This window comes from Alosa pseudoharengus, unplaced genomic scaffold (assembly GCF_046254945.1).
Source record: "Alosa pseudoharengus isolate Yale_2024_CS ecotype anadromous, Long Island Sound unplaced genomic scaffold, YU_APseudo_1.1 YU_APseudo_1.1_scf_9, whole genome shotgun sequence".
Classification (NCBI taxonomy): Eukaryota; Metazoa; Chordata; class Actinopteri; order Clupeiformes; family Clupeidae; genus Alosa; species Alosa pseudoharengus.
In genome coordinates this window covers 1,268,645-1,276,052 of record NW_027468881.1, presented here as the reverse complement: position 1 = coordinate 1,276,052, position 7,408 = coordinate 1,268,645, and the positions used below count along the sequence as shown (strand labels likewise).

General features: G+C 41.0%; 1 protein-coding gene across 3 annotated transcripts in view; it reads left to right on the top strand.

The window, feature by feature from the left end:
- The first annotated feature begins 660 nt into the window (after positions 1–660).
- The window catches only part of kansl2 (KAT8 regulatory NSL complex subunit 2), a 43,502-nt gene continuing 36,754 nt past the window's right edge, over positions 661–7,408 (top strand). For 2 of the 3 annotated variants that reach the window (XM_076276001.1, XM_076275999.1), the window contains exon 1: positions 661–1,014. The gene's annotated coding sequence lies outside the window, so the exon portion shown is untranslated. Of the gene's footprint in view, positions 1,015–2,032; positions 2,086–7,408 lie in introns of all 3 variants that reach the window. The other variant, XM_076276000.1, reaches the window with a different exon arrangement.

Here is a 7,408-nt window from a genome sequence, read left to right as displayed (position 1 = left end):
AAAACATTTCTGTTATACAGCTTTCCTATCTGAAGTTAGGAAAAAACTGACTTTAGAGCGGCTGTTCTGTAAGTTAGCCTCTCTATCTTCTTCTGCCGTGTTATCCCAATGAAGCTAACTAGACGTACCTAGCCGACCACACGTTTAAAGACAACGTGGAATTTTAAAAAATGGGCGGGGCTGAATAAGGTGAATACCCCGTTTTCTAGCCTCTCGGGGTACCGGCTATCAGTATTACACGTCCCCCATGCAAAACGTTTGACCATGGTCATCCGTAGGGGTTTTTTGAGTTAATAAACTCCATAAATAACCATTAATTTGTCATTTTATGCCTCCTCCCTGTTGTTTCCTATGGAGTTGTCCGAGCTGATGTCCGAGTCCGACTGTCATTGGCTCATCAGCGTTCTAAGGGTGGCGCTTAGCGGTTTGAACCTGCCGCTATTCTGAATGTAATTAGTGTCTACACGGACCCGGCTAGGTGTTGCACCTAGAGAATCAGCACGTTACGATAAAGAAGGACGTGTAGACACTAATTACATTCAGAAGAGCGGCAGGTTCAAACACACCTGGCTCCACAGGAAACAAACAAGCTCACCGGGAGCCTTTCGTGCAACTAGCCCATAGACCTCTCCAGAATAAGTCCCGCCTCCTAACTTCCGTATCCATCCAACCTTCGGTCGTCAAATGTCTATGGGAAATAACATGGCGTTTTGAAAGATCGTACTAATTAAACGGCACCGACAATCAAAAAATCCAGTGGAAACTAGATGGCAGAAGTGTGTAGACCAATCTGCCCACCAGCTTTTTCTACTTCGCTACCTACAGATGTTTTACCAGTATGATATTTCGAAACGCCATGTTATTTCCCATAGACAATCGACGCCAGGAAGTTGGATGGATACGGAAGTTACGGAGGCGGGACTTATTCTCGAGAGGTCTATTAGACATTCTCTGGTCTTAGCCTGCCAACTGTCGAGTCTCACGGACGTCTTCTTCATCTTTGGTCTTGCAATGGTAAGTAAATGCGCTCAGTCGTGTTATTTTATAATATATATATTACGATTTCACCGTATAAGTCTGTTTTAACGTTGTCTATGGATATTGCTATTGCCTGTGTTGATATTATGTCATGTGAAAGATTGGACGGCTACATTTTAAAATGTGTTGACAAAAATGGCCGACTAGTCAATCGCGTGCGTTACAATTGATTAACGTATTATCTGTGTTGTTAATACATTGTGAAATATCAATTAGCAGATTATCAAACACTTTTAATTATTGAGTTTGATAATAAAGCAATACGTAGGCCTAAGTTGAGACGTGAAAAGAATGACTCTTAACGCCATTTAAACGTACTGCACTCCCAAACAACAAAAAACACTTCACGTTTTTTACGCTGATAGCGGCCCTCAACATCATTTTCAGAGCGCTTTGGTGTTTTTGTTGCTATGTTACCAAAACCGTGTGCCTGGACGTCTTTTTGGAACGTTACCTAATATAATGCGAACCAACTAGCTATACTAAAATCTTGCTAAAATGCAGTGTGGTATTATCTGCTAGGTACGTCATAAGTCATTTTTACACTAAGATCGCGCACAATTCGGGGGAAGAGGAGACGTCTTTATGCCGTATCATGTCTAAAAATGCCTGGTACTTCCTACCAAAGATTCTAGAGCGCTACGCGCAAGATGGATTACTGGCTGGAAAATACGTTGGATATGTTGAAGTACGTTCTATGCAAGGGGGCAGGCGAATTCCCGGAAGTAGAACAATCGACGTAGGCTGGAGGGACCACCTCTCTGCTAACTCCCATAGAAGCCCATTCATTCTAGGATTTTTTTGAAATACCATAACTTCATATAACATATATCCTGTGCCGATATTGTAGCTTCTGTGTAATCCACATAAACACTACAAAGGCAAAACAGACTCCACTACCTCGTCCGTAACGTTGGTTACCCGTAAGAAGAATGGTTAGCTTGTTCGGTTGGAGGAAAGCTAGCTTTGACGTAATCTCTCTTTCGTGCCTTAGGAAGATAACCGTATTGTTTGGATAAGAAGCTCAGTCCACCTTACTGTCTGACGGTAAGTCATAAGCAAAACCTAGCATACACGACCGTATGTTAAGGTAAAGCATTACACAGAGGCAACCTAATAATAATAAAAAAGTAAACCTAATTTTTTTTAAAAACGGCACTAATCATTTCAGAGGTTTTCGATGGATTGACCGTAGGTCAGAAAAGTGGAAAGAGATTAGCTTCAAGGCTATAACTTTTTTTGTTTTGTTTTAGCATGACTGTTTTTGAAGATGATCATGTATGGTAGCTTCAACATAAACACGACTTGGTGAGGATGATATTAATAATAATACATAAATAAATGTTTAACTTCGATGACTTTGAAGGCGAAGGAAGTGTGAGAAGAATTTCTGTGTATCTATCATATGAGTTACAAGATTCAGTTCGATGGCTAACGTCACAAAGTTAAGTGTGAGTCTGCGCAGTACTGGGGGGACCAACTGAAAAATCGTTCTATTTGACTCAGTGCCCTCCCATTGAAAATGATGGAGTCTGTTCGTCCATTTCTTTTACTGTCTTTTACCTGAATAAGTTCAGGTGTCGTCACAGACGCTGGCTACCGTGGGAATCCTATGGCGCTGGGGCCTGTACTACGAAGGGAGCTTAACCTACCCAGATGTAACCCAGGGTTACTTTGTTAAACCAGGGTTGACAAAACCTGGTTATCTTAAGTGGTGTTAATCGGTACTACGACGCTGATTATGAAGTTGATTTGTTGAGCCGGGGTTAACCTGTGCGCGTTCACATAAAAGGGGCGGGTTGCAGCGCAAGTCACCACTTTCAATGATGACGCGATCACCTTATTTTACGGATGAGGAATGCACAATTATTATGACAAGTTATGAGGAATTAAAACCCACTCTACGACAAAAATCAAATACGTCGGCAGTGAGCAAAGCAAGGCTGTTGGCAACGTATTACAGATCGGGTAGCCTAAATGCCTAAAAGTAAAGTTTTATTCCCACATGTTCTTCAAATATGTGTTACAGAGGATTAGTGGAGGATTAGTAGCTTACGGAATGTCTGAAATGATTTGAAATAATTAAATAGCCTAATTTGAGTTCATAGAAAGGCCTACAGATGCAAATTCAGAAGTGGGCATATAGATTACAGTAATAAGGATAATTGAATGTTTAAGTAGCCCCCATTGACTGATTTAGTGTATGCCTAATCCTGTGAACATTTCAGATGCAACACCATTGCCAAACGCACATGGCAGCAGGTGAAAATGAAACACAAAAACATTATTCCGAATAGTAGGAATAGTTATAGCTTGCATTAATATTTCTTAATTATGAAAACATGTAGGCCTAGCTTATAGCATTCACTTGGCCTCTGTTTTACAGGTAACAAGAAACAGGTGTCTTCGAACACTACTGTAGGAGGAAAGGCACCAGAGTGTTTTACAGTAGCAGAGGAGTTGGCCATCTCAAATAATAGTGGAAGGCCGATTATGGAGGGGGTTGAGGGAGGCATTCGGTCGGATTTTGGTGCTGTGGAAATGTGTAGCCTTTATGTGCAGGGTACAGTAATATGACATTCAATTCAACAAGTTTGTTAAAATGGTGATTTTTATTTATTAGGCCTACTGTAGGCTATGTCCGATTTATTTTAGGCTATTCTTGCTCAGATGTTCAGCATACTGTAGGCCTATGTCCGATTTATTTTAGGACATACAGTATTCTTGCATCACCGATTGAATGCATGATGTCTACGTACGGGCATTGCTATGAGACGTCTTCCTAGATCATCTGACAAAGATAACTAATTCCCTCGGCTGACAATCTATATCTTCATAGAGAATATCGTCCGGGTAGGCTATATATATTTTCTGGCGGTCTTTAAAACCCCTCGCCCTGCGAAGAGAGTCCCTCACAATTTGCGCTCCAATGTCGTATGGATCAGGTAGCCTACGCCGACATGTCTCGGGAGAAATTGTTAGTGGAGGGGTGGTACTTATAAAGGGTGTGGTTAACGGAAACCTCGGGTTAACCAAGAACATAACCTGGTCGGAGCAGGTTTGAGATGCAGCGTAAATTGCCATGGCAGCATACCTCGGTTAAAACCTATCCACCTTTCGTAGTACGGGTTAATCGGGAAGTTACGCCACACGTGATCAAGTTACTCTCGAAGTTACCCAGATAAGCCAGAAACCCCGCTTAGTAGTACAGGCCCCAGATCCTAAAATGTTATCAATATTTATTCTTTAAAGCTGTATGTTGAAATTACGAGAAACCCAATAGACCACACCATGTCTAGACCAGTTAAATATATTGTATAAAGACATTGTCAAATTATTTCCGAGGGTAAATTAGGCTAGGGCACTGACATCTGTCCATCCTCCACCAAAACTAAGTTCAATAGGCCTATGTTTGGGATATAGCGTTAATGTAATTTCGTTACTTTGTTGGGAAACAAAGAAGTCTAAAGGTAAATTTAAATTTCATTAATTCGTTACAGTTACTGAATAACTGTAACGTCCATTCCTGCATTAGGCCTAGGCCTACTCAGCCTATTAACTTATTGTCTCCATGATTGCTTATTTAAAATATGGATTAGCCTTGACAGCCTAGGCTACATTATTTCATAGAGATGTGTAGGCTACAGCACGCATTCTCTCCCTGCGCCTCTCTCCCTCAAACGGGTTCAGCCTGCATCTCCCCTAAGCAAGCAAATCAAAACGGTGGCTTGTGCAATAACTGTTCATGCAGACTTCAACTGGCGCGGTAGCCTACACAACTTTGCAAAGTCAACTTGATTGTATCAATTTTGAGCTAAGTTAGTAGCCTATTATACCCTATTTATCACAACGTTGTCTGTCGCGTTGTCAATCGCAAACGCAAATTTATTCAAACGGCTAAGGAATTAACTGCAGCTTAATTTGTGGAGATCGAAGAGAAAGCATCTGTTTGACATAGGCCTACGCATAGCCACGGACGGGCCTAGGCCCGTCTACTTGCAGTCTTGCCCGTCCGATTAGAGGGCTTTCCTTCGTTTACGCTCACATCTTAAAAAGACGCGCATGCAAGTCAACACTGCGCTGAAACCTCAACGATCAGTCAAATCGTTTTTTTGTCAGGTGTGATGAAATGCGTTCATATTCCACTTCTTATGTCATAAACATTGAATGCCTATGGAAAGGTTTTGTGGTAGGATTGTCCAATGGTCAGTGTTGCATCAATTTGTGTTTTGATTTATGCGACGCACTGATGCTGGGTTCATCTTGCGCAAGTTTAAAACGTTTAGCCGACTGCCTAATTTGTCATTTTCGTTCTATAAGTTCCATTTATCATGTCATGAATGTAACATGCCTATGATAAGGCTTTGCAGTTGTACAAGATGGTCAATCTATTGTCTCAATTGTGATTCATGTGACGCGCACAGCGATGCTGGGTTCATGCACTTGATAGCCTAGAACAGGAACATTTTGGAGAGGGAATGAGAGAAAGAACGCACGCAAGAAACACTTTTTAATTAAACATAGGCCTAATTTACAAAGACATCGTAAAACACTGAAAGTTAATATTTAAACCACGGGTCTCACGTCGCTCTCAAGCTCAGTCGCGTGCTGCGCTCTTTTGAGCTTGCGAGAGGCTTAAGATGCACAATTGCGCAGCCTATAATAAGAAAGTAAATAATGCTTAATTAATAGGGCTGTAACGATATACGATTTGAAACCGAAATCGCGACATTTATATCCACGATACTGTGTTGCGGTGTGAAAAGGCCTTTCTAGTGTTTCACGCAGTTCTTTGCAGCTTACGTGGCCGCAAAAGCAACCCACATCTCCCGCTTTATGTATCGGTAGCCTACGTTGTCCAAAAACAAATAAATAAATAAATAATAATTTCATACCTCTCCTTGCTTTCATTGTAGACTATGTGTGCAACTTTACCAAACAGTATAGAAGTAAACCCCCTCTCCTTGCCCCGCTCTCTCTCGCGCTCCCTCCCTCTCTCCCTCCCTCTCCTGCTCAATGAACACGCGCAAATTAAATAAAACATTCACAATCGTGAAAGCAAGGACGCATAGAAGACGACTAGCTAAATTACTATTAAATCCGCTTAGCATCATTAGCATGCTGCACATATTTGTTTAAAACTCTTGCATTGAAGTTGACTGATCATCTCAATACCAACGTTTCCCAAAAGGGCCTGTCCCAAGGAGAACAAGTATTACCTTGACACATGGGGAAACTGAACAGTCCAATCAGTAGACTATGATAGGCTAGCTAGCCAACTATGCTACTTTGTTTACAATATTTCCAGGCTTCAACCAGACAGCTGAATTAAAGAGGTAGAGTTGTAATAAAAAAAATAGTAGGCCTAGGCTATAGGCTAATCTGCATAAAGTGTGCTGTCATAAATATCAGTCATTCAGAAAAATATTTGTATATCAGGATATAAAATAATAGATATATTATATTGTAATCCTCTGGTGTTCTAAGGGAGGCTATTAAAATGTTATTTAATAAAATGTCTACCCCCCCCCCCCCCCTCAAAAAAAAAGGGGGAAAAAAAGAAAAATCGAGATTCGTATCGAACCGTGGGTCAAAAATCGTGATACAAACCGAATCGTGAGGTTGGTGTATTGTTACAGCCCTATTAATTAAATAAAGGCATGTGCTTACGCAGCCTATAAGTAAAGAAAAGACCCATGGCATAATTTCAGGATTTACAGTAGGCCTAGATGAGTAGGCCTAAATAATAGGACTACAGCTTTTTTATAACTCAAGCAAATTGTTTTCAATTTTGCACAAATTAAGTTCAATGGTTAGATTCATCTGGACGTGTTTTAAGTTGGCTGCAGCCTGTAAATAGGCTAATGATTTTTGAAAACGAACTTCTGTGGTCTTTTACATAGGACAAGCAGGACAATTTGGGAGTTTTTGACTGCATGGAAACGATACAATAGTGTCAAGCACGGTTGTGTTTAGCCTAGGCCTACCATTTGCATTTATTTAAGTTATGAACATCAGACGCTTGAGTGAAATCTCGACCTTATTAGTGATTGATAGACCTTATTAGTGATTGATAGCCTATCTTATGCGCTGTGTTTAAGCAGGCCATGAACAAAGGGTTATACAGTCTCTCAATGGGAATTTATGTCAAGTCAAGTCAGATTTATTTGTATAGCGCATTTAACATGCACAGAGTGCAACCCAAAGCGCTTCACATATAAGACATTGTCATTGACACAGACTAACAAAGACAATAGATGCCGGACGGAGCGGCGTAGTCGCCAGCGTACCCATGACACCAAGACATACATTTAAGAAATAACAAACACAAAAGATGCCGGACGGAGCGGCGTAGTCGCCAGCGTACCCG